This window comes from Pipistrellus kuhlii, unplaced genomic scaffold (genome assembly GCF_014108245.1).
Source record: "Pipistrellus kuhlii isolate mPipKuh1 unplaced genomic scaffold, mPipKuh1.p scaffold_m20_p_35, whole genome shotgun sequence".
NCBI lineage: Eukaryota > Metazoa > Chordata > Mammalia > Chiroptera > Vespertilionidae > Pipistrellus > Pipistrellus kuhlii.
This window is the reverse complement of record NW_023425535.1, coordinates 1,190,270-1,200,956: the sequence shown is the minus strand read 5'-3', so window position 1 is coordinate 1,200,956 and position 10,687 is coordinate 1,190,270. Positions and strand designations below refer to the sequence as shown.

General features: G+C 45.6%; 1 protein-coding gene across 3 annotated transcripts in view; it reads left to right on the top strand.

Moving 5' to 3' along the window:
• Window positions 1-2,799: 2,799 nt before the first annotated feature.
• The window catches only part of MARCHF8 (membrane associated ring-CH-type finger 8), a 76,996-nt gene continuing 69,108 nt past the window's right edge, over window positions 2,800-10,687 (top strand). The window contains exon 1 of one of the 3 annotated variants that reach the window (XM_036461159.2): window positions 2,800-2,929. The gene's annotated coding sequence lies outside the window, so the exon portion shown is untranslated. The other 2 variants (XM_045570663.1, XM_045570660.1) reach the window with 2 other exon arrangements.

Below are 10,687 nucleotides of genomic sequence, written 5' to 3'. Positions count from 1 at the left end.
TGTTAGGTGAAATGCCATTAGAGAGCCATAAACATTTGCAGTGTATCTTACCAGACGCAGCAATGCATTTTGCTGTTCACAGTGAAACCCTAAGTAAAAAACTAGAAATGGTTAGATATGTTTAAGCACTTGGCGGACAGTCAGGTTTGCTGGGCTCTTGGGGTAACGCTGTCCACCTGGCTCAGGCCTGACCGCTTTCTCTAGGAGAGGGCAGGCAGTTTCCTACGTAGGCTGAGGCAGGTATATATTAGGAGTCCCCATCACCACATACAGGACTTGGAATTAACCTGCTGCCACAAGTGAGCACTTCACCGCCAAGAGCAGTCCTCTGTGGCAGCCTTCCATTTGAAGCGCAAAGACTTCCCAGTGGCACTTGGTTTCCTTGCTGACAATCCCATCCTCAACTCCAGTTCAGGTAAGAATCCAATCCCAAGACCGGGACGTGTTCCAGTTGTCAGCTCCCTTTCCCTTGGGACTCTTACCAAAGGCTGCACATAGAGATTTGACATTTATTGATTCCTGTGTTGGGCACTTTAAAGTGTTGTACCAGTATTATTTCAACTTCATCCTACTCTATTCAGGAGATAAATGAAGAAAGAGGCTCAGAAAGGTTGGGTCAATTGCCTACGAGTAATGGCTGAGCTGGGGACTCCCCTTTGCATTGTCCCCTTGAGTTCTGCCTAACTCACAGGTTCCTCTGATCTACGAAGGTTCTCTGCCACTGCTTACAGGATGGCAGGATTCCACACCCACCAATCAACATTTTTGTTTTCTAGACATGGTTTAGCCAATGAGAGATATTGCTCCCGCCTTCATATGGAACATCTGCTGCCCAAAGCAGCGGAAAAAGTCAACCAAGTGTGGCAGTTGGCCTTGTAACCTATTTTCAATAGTAAAAGAAGAGCCCAGCCAGTGTGGCTCAGTGGTGGTGTGGCTCAGTGGTTGAGGGTTGACCTATGAACCAGGAAGTCATGGCTTGCTTCCCAGTCAGGGCACATGCTTGGGTTGTGGGCTCAATCCCCAGTGTGGGATGTGCAGGAGGACTCCGATGATCAATGATTTTCTCTTATCATTGACAAGAGACCAAGTGAACGAAATTTGTGCAGCCCAGCCTGCACCCTCTCCAATATGGGACCCCTCAAGGGATGTCCCTCTCACAATCCAGGAATGCTGGATCCAAACCACTCGCCTGCCAGTCTGTCTGATTGCCCCTAACCACTTCTGCCTGCCAGCCTGATCATACCCTAACCACTCCTTTGCCAGCCTGATTGACGCCTAATTGCTCCACTGCCAGCCCGATTCCCCCTAACTGCCCTCCCCTGCCATCCTGTTCACCCCAACTGCCCTCCCCTGCAGGCCTGGGTCCCCCCACGACTGCCCTCCTCTGCTGGCCCAGTCACCCCTAACTGCACTCCCCTGAAGGCCTGATTGCCCCCAACTGCCCTCCCTTGCAGACCTGGTCTCCCAACTGCCCTCCACTGCTGGCCTGATTGCCCACTACTGACCATCTTGTGGCGGCCATCTTATGTCCACATGGAGACCATCTTTGACCACATGAGACTGGCCATCTTGTGTGTTGGTGTGATGGTCGATTTACATATTACCTCTTTATTATATAGGATATAGGATGTTTCTATCTCTCCCTCTCCCTTCCTCTCTGAAATCAATAAAAATATATTTAAAAATTATTAAAAGAGCATGGAGAAAATTCATCACTATATTTTGTACTCTTTGTAATAATGCATTCTAGGTGTGTGACAGAAATGCAGAGGATGTTTGAACTTATTGTATTGATCTAGAGAGTATTTGCAGACCACTAATTTGACCCTGTCAATTTGCTGTTGGACAGCTAAGTATGTAGTGACCAGAATTGTGGGGAGGGACTTACTTGACTCTCCCATAGATCACTCCTGGACAAAAGAACAATTCTGGAATACTAAGGGTGTTGGCTCAAGTACTTACTGGGAAATAATACAAACTTTTGGTCTTTTATGCAATTTGTAATGAATATTATGGCAATGGCTGAAACTTTTCAAAATTTGATCCAGGAAAACTGAACTTGGGAAAAACAGTCACTAAAAACAAAGAGACTAATAAGTTTACATGGGCGAAAGCTGAGAAATATTATATTTACTTTAGGTATATCTGTATTTACACATACAAAGACTAATTCCCATAAAAACTAAATTTAAAATAAAAGTTGGGAGTTCCATAAGCCTTCCCTTTCCGCGATGGAGCTGGAGGCAGGTGTGGGCACAGCCATTCACTCCAGATTAGGGGGGAACGCAGAGCGTTCCTTAAGGCACACAAAACAGTTACTGCTTATTTCTGTGCTCTCCCCTCACTTGGTAGCTTTGGATCAGGACGTTTTCCATTTCTTTCCTCGAAGTTCAACATCCCGCTGCTGGGACAAACCCCCCTTCGCAAACACTAATGACAAACGCAGGCGAGGCTCTAGCGTAGGGGTGTTGAACTCAATCAGAGAAGGGGCCAAAATCTAAAATCCAGCCTAAATCGCGGGCCGAATGGTTTACTGAACAGTCATAAACTGTCATTGTGATGGAAACGCAGCGGAGTGCAGTGAAGACAGCGCGGTGCGGGCCACATTGCAAGGCCTGGCAGGACGGATTTGGCCCGCGGGCCTTGTGTTTGACACATGTGCTCTAGCGGCTAGCCTCTGCCGCCGGGAGGGGGGAGCATGCGGGGAACCCCGCACCTCTTCGCCGCCCCAGCTGCCATCGTTGCCCGGCAACACTCCGCCCTACCGGCCGAGCACGTGATGCGCGCGTCACGTGACGGGCCCCGGCGTCCTCCAGCCGGGCGTGTAAATAGGCCCGAGGGGCCGGAGCTTCGGCCTGGAGGCGTCTGCGTCTCCCGCTGGTTCCCGGCGGCCCCGGCGACCCGGCCGCGAGCGCAGCGCCCGCCCGAGGTGACCGTGCCGGCCGCCCGCGGCGGGCCCCGCGCCGCGCGCACCTGCCGTCCCCGCTGCGTCCGGGCGCCGGGAGCCTCCGCCGGGGGCGTGGCCGCCGTGAGGTCGGCGACAGGTGGGCCGGCGGGGCGGCTCCGCTTCTGCGCCCTCGGCCGGCGGGGCTCCGGGCGGCGCTGGGGCCGGGCAGCCCGGGCGCAGGGCCGTCGCGCGCCCAGGGCCCCGTGGGCAGCCCGCGGCGAGTCCCTGGGGAAGCCCGGAAGGTCCCGAGACCCGGGACAAGCCAGCCCTCGCCCCGGGATGAGCTTCCCTGACCCGTAACATGAAGGTCCGGACGGCGAGCTCCCCCGACGTGAGTGATCTCCGGAGACCACACGCAGGAAGCTGCCGAGGGAAAGCACAGGTTGATCCTTTTCATTGTTACCTCTCATTTCTCTCCAAATCTTCCATCCGACAGTGTTTTGATTCTTGTTCACGTGGATGAAGTTTTTGGTGAAAACTTAAAGTCACAATGGTTTATGTTACTGGTTTTGTGTGCCTTAAGGAACGCTCTGCGTTCCCCCCTAATCTGGAGTGAATGGCTGTGCCCACACCTGCCTCCAGCTCCATCGCGGAAAGGGAAGGCTTATGGAACTCCCTACTTTTATTTTAAATTTAGTTTTCATGGGGATTAGCCTCTGTATGTGTAAATACAAAGGCAACGGAACCTTCTTTCTTAAAACCTTATTTGGAGACCCAGTTTGTAAAATGATAAAAAAGAAACCTTTATCTGCCTCAGAACACAGAGTGAGAAGAGCCGTTAGAGTTGAGGAAAGGTTTTGTGTTTTTGCTAGTTGGATGGGATTCGGAAGCTAAATCCTTGGCCTAGGTGCAGTTTCACTTTTCCTTTGATTTTGTTAGACTGTCCTGCAGTTAGACAGTTCATGTATTTCTCATATACACTGGGAAAAGGCCCCACATTCTCCAATGAAGATTTTTCTCTTTCCGTGTTTTCTTGCCTCCAGTCCCATGGGGAGTATTTGGGAGACCCCCTGCCTCATTGCTGGTTTGGTTGCTCAGGCACGAAATGGAAGTGGAAGACTATTTGCAGGAGTTATTGAGATAGTAGAACTGTGCGATAATAAATGTTCATTGTTTTAAACCAGAGTTTTGGGGTAATTTGTTATCATAATATATAATACATGGGTGGAAACAATGCATTATGTATTGTTTTAAATTTTGGTGTTGTGTGAAACTAGAATTGACTCTGATCCATTATTTTGTTAAACACAGTTTATGACTAGTAGGTAATAATATGTTTCTGGAAGTATCCTCTAAATTATTGGGCTGAGCATTATGTTTAGAATAGTTTAAATTTGTTTTCATTTTTAAAAGTTGTGATCTCTGTGATGCATTATGAATCTCAACCAGGACAGGCCATTGCTAGACATTTGGCAGTACATTCCGTTTTTCATATTGTCATGATTTGGTAGCTGTTTTATATTTAAAGTGGATCTGGTAGCTGTTTTATATTTAAAATTATAGATGGTATTATATCTTAGGCAGATTTGATTATTTATGATGTTATTAGCAAAGGCACCCAAAACATAATCACTGAGGAAAAACTGCAGTTCCCTAGATAGTGGTGGGCAAGCTCATTAGTCAACAGAGCCAAATACCAGCAGTATAATGATTGAAATTTCTTTTGAGAGCCAAATCTTTTTAACTTAAACTTCTTCTAATGCTACTTCTTCAAAATAGACTTGCCCAGGCCGGGGTATTTTGTGGAAGAGCCACACGCAAGGGGCCAAAGAGCCACAGTTTGCCGGCCAGTGCCCTAGGAGGTAACCTCTTCTTATTGGAAGTTAAGGTTTTTGTTCTTTTCCTCTGAATATTTCTGTATGTCAATTGAAGAAAGAGTGTATGACTATGGTATATGGATAAGGGACTCACAGTGAGTTGTGAAATTTGATTTTAAACATGAAGACATGCTTTAAAAGTTTGAAAGGATTCTTGGTCCTTTATTTTATTGGGGTACTTGCCTTTTTCAAAATGCAAAAGGTATATATTTATTAATTACAAAAATTAACATACAGAAATACCTGAAATACTATTTTAAAAAATCAGACCACAGAAATTTTCTCTTAGAAGTTTTATGGCTTTAGTTATTATAGTTAGGCCTGTGACCTATTTTTAGGGGTTGCTAGGGTATGTGGTGGGGGGTATGGTCTAGGTCACATGTGTCAAACACAAAGCCCGCGGGCCAAATCCGTCCCACCAGGCCTTGCAATGTGGCCCGCACCGCGCTGTCATCACTGCACTCCGCTGCGTTTCCATCACAATGACAGTTTATGACTGTTCAGTAAACCATTCGGCCCGCGATTTAGGCTGGATTTTAGATTTTGGCCCCTTCTCTGATTGAGTTCGACACCCCTAGTCTAGGTTCATTATTTTCCTTTTTGAATGCACAATATTTTTTATGGCATTTGCTGAAGATTATCCTTCCCTTTTGATTCTCTTATCGTTTGGCTATAGAATTGCCTTGATATTTTTGTTGGAAATCTACTCATGATATTTGTGTGGGTCTGTTTTTAGATTCCGTCTCCTACAGATTTGTATGTCTCTCCATATGTCATACCATACTGTCTTTCTTACTGTAGCTTTATGTATGGTTTGAAATTGGTTGGTATAAATCCTCCAACTTTGTTCATTACTTTCAAAGGTTCTGTGCATTTAATAAATATTTTAAAATTAGCTTTTTAGTTTCAAAAACTTCTTGGGATTTGAATTGGGATTGCCTTGAGTCACTAGATCAGTTTGTGGGAAATTAATATCAAACCTTTGAATCCATGAATGAGGTATGTATATTTCTCCAATTTCTTTTTTTTTTAACCCTTAGCTGAGGACATCTTTATTCATCTTTATTCATAGGAAGAGAGCGAGAGCGAGAGCGAGAGCGAGAGAAAGGGAGGGAGGGAGAGAGATAGAGAGAGAGGGAGAGAGGGAGGGAGGGAGGGAGAGAGAGAGAGAGGGAGGGAGGGAGGGAGGGAGGGAAACATTGTTTGGTTGCCTCCTGCACGTGTCCTGTCTGGGGATTGATCCCGCAGCCTAGGCATGTGCCCTGAAACCTTTTTGATGAACAGGATGATGCTCTAACCCACATGTGTCAAACACAAGGCCTGCGGGCCAAATCCGTCCCGCCAGGCCTTGCAATGTGGCCCGCACTGCGCTGTCATCACTGCACTCCGCTGCGTTTCCATCACAATGACAGTTTATGACTGTTCAGTAAACCATTCGGCCCGCGATTTAGGCTGGATTTTAGATTTTGGCCCCTTCTCTGATTGAGTTCGACACCCCTAAACCAATGGGCATCCCAGCCAGGGCTCTGATTTCTTGAACATTTTTTTTTTTTAGTTTTGTAGTATTCACGCCATGCGCATATTTTTGTCAAGTTTATATCTTTATTTTGTATATTTTGATTTTATTATAAAAGGAAGTAAAAATCTTTTTCCACTTGTTCCTTGCTAATATGTAGAAATACAGTTGGATTTGCATATATCTTTATATCTTGTAGCCATTTTAAATTCACTTATTCTGTTATTCTGCTTATTATTTTGCTTAGGGTTTTAGAATTTTCCTACAACACCTATAATCATTGAAAAGACAGTTTTACTTCTTCCTTTTCATTCAGTATACCTGTACAGTACCTTCCTTATCTTCTTTCTTTCACTCTTTTTCCCTCCCTTTCTCCTTCTCTCCCTCTCTCTTTACATCCTTTTCTCTCCTTCCTCTTTCTCTTCTCTTTTTTTTTGTTTTGTTCCTTTCTTTCCTTATTGCACTGTCTAGGACCTCAAATTCTGTGTTTGGATAGAAGTGATAAGCATACATCCTCATTTTGTGCCCACTCTGAAGGAGAAAATATTCAGTCTTATTCTTGATACAAAAGGCGCTAACAGTACTTTTTTGTTGGTTTGTTTGTTTTAAATTCAAATTCTTTATTGTTTAAAGTATGACATGAGTCTTCTTTTTCTCCCATTGACCTCTCCCCGGCCGCTCCCACCCCCAACAATAAGTTTTTTTTTTAATGTTAAATTAAACTTAAAAATTAAGACACTGTTGCCGAAACCGGTTTGGCTCAATGGATAGAGCGTCGGCTTGGGACTGAAAGGGCCCGGGTTCGATTCCGGTCAAGGGCATGTACCTTGGTTGCAGGCATATCCCCATTGGGGGTTGTGCAAGAGGCAGCTGATTGATGACTCTCCTTAACCCAGGGGTCCTCAAACTTTTTAAAGTGGGGGCCAGATCACGGTCCCTCAGAGAGCTGGAGGGCCGGACTATATGAACTACTAATTCCTACTGTAACACCTCGGCTGCGCTCACTGCCCAACAAACCTGGCGGGCCGGATCAGACTCCTCTGCGGGCCGCATGTGGCCCGAGGGCCGTAGTTTGAAGACGCCTGCATTGATGTTTCTGATTCTCTATCTCTCTCCCTTCCTCTCTGTACAAAATCAATAAAATATATTTAAAAAAAATAAGACACTGTTAAGAAAAAGAAAAGATACACTACTAATTGGAAGGAGATACTTGCAATTCATATATCTGACAAAGGACTTTTATCCAGTGAATATAAAGGACCTCTGTAAACCACTAATAAGAAAGCAGACAACTCAATTTACAACATTGGTAAAGAGATTTGGATAGATAAACTGTAAATAACATTTAGCCCTCAGGAATGGTTAAAATAGAAAAGACTGACAATATGAAGTGTAGATGAGAATATAGAGCAGCAGGAACTTAGCGTAAATTGTTAGTAGGAATTTATAATGATACAGGCACTTTGGAAAAAGTTCAGCAGTTTCTGGTTAACTTAAACATACACTTATTCTATAACCCAGAAATTGCACCCCTCATTATTAAGTAAAAACTTGCATTACAAATAATTTATGCCCTAATCCACATGTGTCAAACACAAGGCCCGCGGGCCAAATCCGTCCCACCAGGCCTTGCAATGTGGCCCGCACCGCGCTGTCATCACTGCACTCTGCTGCGTTTCCATCACAATGACAGTTTATGACTGTTCAGTAAACCATTCGGCCCGCGATTTAGGCTGGATTTTAGATTTTGGCCCCTTCTCTGATTGAGTTTGACACCCCTACGGCCTAATCATTAGAGATCAAACATGGCAATAGCTCAAATTTCTGTCAATAAGTATACAATGAAATACTACCAAGCAGTAAAAAGGAAACTTCTGATAATGTCACAGCATGACATTAGCAAACATTATGCTGAGCAAAAGAAGCGGACACAGAAGAATATGCACCATAAAATTCCATTCATGTTTGTGCTAGAGCCCAACCCCCCCAAAACCATCGAATCTATATAATAAAGGCCTACGTGACCGATATGGTGGAATGACCAGAATGACCCATCACTGTGATGTGCCCTGACCACCAGGGGCAGACCATGAACGCAGGAGCTGCCCCCTGGCCCCTGGTAGTCAGTGCACTCCCACAGGAGCCGGGCTCATGGCTGGCGAGTGCAGCAGGTGGTGGGACCTCTCCCGCCTCCATGGCAGCGCTAAGGAACAGTAGCAGGTGGGTGGTAAGAAGTGAGGAGTTCCGGACTGCTAGTGGATGTCTGACTGCCAGCTTAGGCCCACTCCCTGCAGGTGGACATCCTGCAAAGTGTCCTGGACTGTGAGAGGGCGCAGGCCATGCTGAGGGAACGCCAGCCCCCTGGGCACGAATTTTGTGCACCGGGCCTCTAGTCAGTAATAAAGCAGATTAGTGGTTGACTGGGGTCAGAGGTGAGGGATGGGATTGACTGCAGAGAAACTTAAAATTATTTTTAAATTGATTTTATTGGGGTGACATTGATTAAGAAAATTATATAGGTTTCAAGTGTACAATTCTGTATTACATCATCTGTATGTTGTACTGTGTGTTCGCCAAAGAAAGTGAAGTCTCCACCCATCACCTTTATTTCTCCTTTACCCTCTTCTACCTCCCCTTTCCATCTGATAATCACCATACTGTTGGTGTCTGTGAGTTTGTTGTTTTGCTTAATCACTTTACTTTTTTTACCCAGTCCTTAGTACCCCTGCTCTCTGACCAGCTGTCAGTCTGTTCTCTGAATCTCTGAGTTCGTTTTTATCTTAGTTTATTTGTTCATTAAATTCCACATGTAAGTGAAATCATGGAATTTCTCATTCTCTCACTGGCTTATTTTACTTACCATATTACTCTCCATGTCCATCCATGCTGTTGTAAAAGTCTTTCTTTTTTATGGCCAAGTAGTAGTCTTTGTGTAAATATACCAGAGCTTTTATATCTTCTCATTTACTGATGAGCACTTGGGCTGCTTCTAAATCTTGGCTATTATAAATAACACTGCATTGAACAAAGTGGTGCATATGTGCTTTCAAAGTAGTGTTTCAGGTTTCTTCATATATATATATATATATACCCAGAGGTGGAATTGCTGGGTCATAGGGTTGTGAGTTTGTCATATATGATCTTTATTATGTTCAGGTATGATCCCTCTGTTCCCAGTTTACAGAGAGTTTTTATCATAAACTAGAGGCCTGGTGCACAGATTCATGGACATTGAAAGGAAATTAGTTAGAAAGTGGCCGTGGGGCGGACTGGGTGACACAGGCCAGACACACCCTGGAGCCAACCTCCCGTGGTCCCTCCCCAGCCGGCCGCACCAGGGGCAGTGCTGGGGCTCCAAGGCCATCTGTGGAGTCAGTGGGGTCCCTCTGACCTGGCTTGCGGGGATCAGAGGAGTCCTGGAATACGAGAGGGCGCTCTGCAAAGTTGCTGTCATTCAGCAGCGTTTGCCCCCTGGTGGTCACTTGCGCATCATAGCTACTGGCTGGCTGCCTAGCCTTTTATATCTATAGTCGTAGGGGTGTCGAACTCAATCAGAGAAGGGGCCAAAATCTAAAATCCAGCCTAAATCGCAGGCCGAATGGTTTACTGAACAGTCATAAACTGTCATTGTGATGGAAACGCAGCGGAGTTCAGTGATGACAGCGCGGTGCGGGCCACATTGCAAGGCCTGGTGGGACGGATTTGGCCCGCGGGCCTTGTGTTTGACACATGTGGTCTAGAGGCCCAGTGCATGGACTCATGCACCAGTGGCGTCCCTTGGCCTGGTCTGAACCCTCTCACAATCCAGAACCCTCAAGGGGATGTCAGAGAGCGGGTTTTGGCCCAGTCCCTGCAGGCCAGGCTGAGGGACCCCACTGGTGCACACATCCATGCACCGGGCCTCTGACATCCCCTGAGGGGCCCGGATTGGGAGAGGGCACAGGCCTGGCCAAGGGGACCCCCCGGTTCTTTCTGCCCTCCTCCTCCCCCCCTTCCCTCTGAGATTCACCAATCTGTTCCATATTTCTATGCCTGTGTTTTCTGCTTCTGTGTTGAGCATCTGTCCCCTGATGGTCAGTGCGCGTCGTAGCTGCCAGCCAGTTGGCCGGTCGACTGGTTGCTTAGGCTTTTATATATATATAAAATAGGTCCTGGATTTTGTTAAATGCTTTTTCTGCATTTTTTGATAGGATCATGTGATTTTTTTTAATTCTTCAATTTGTTTATTTGATGTATCACACTTATTGATTTGGAAATATTGTACCAACATTGTATCCCTGGAATAAATCCCATCTGATTATGGTGTATGATTTTTTTAATGTAGTGCTGCATCTAATTTGCTAATATTTTGTTGAGGATTTTAGGATTGGCCTATAATTTTTTTTCTTTGTAGTGTCTTTCTTTATC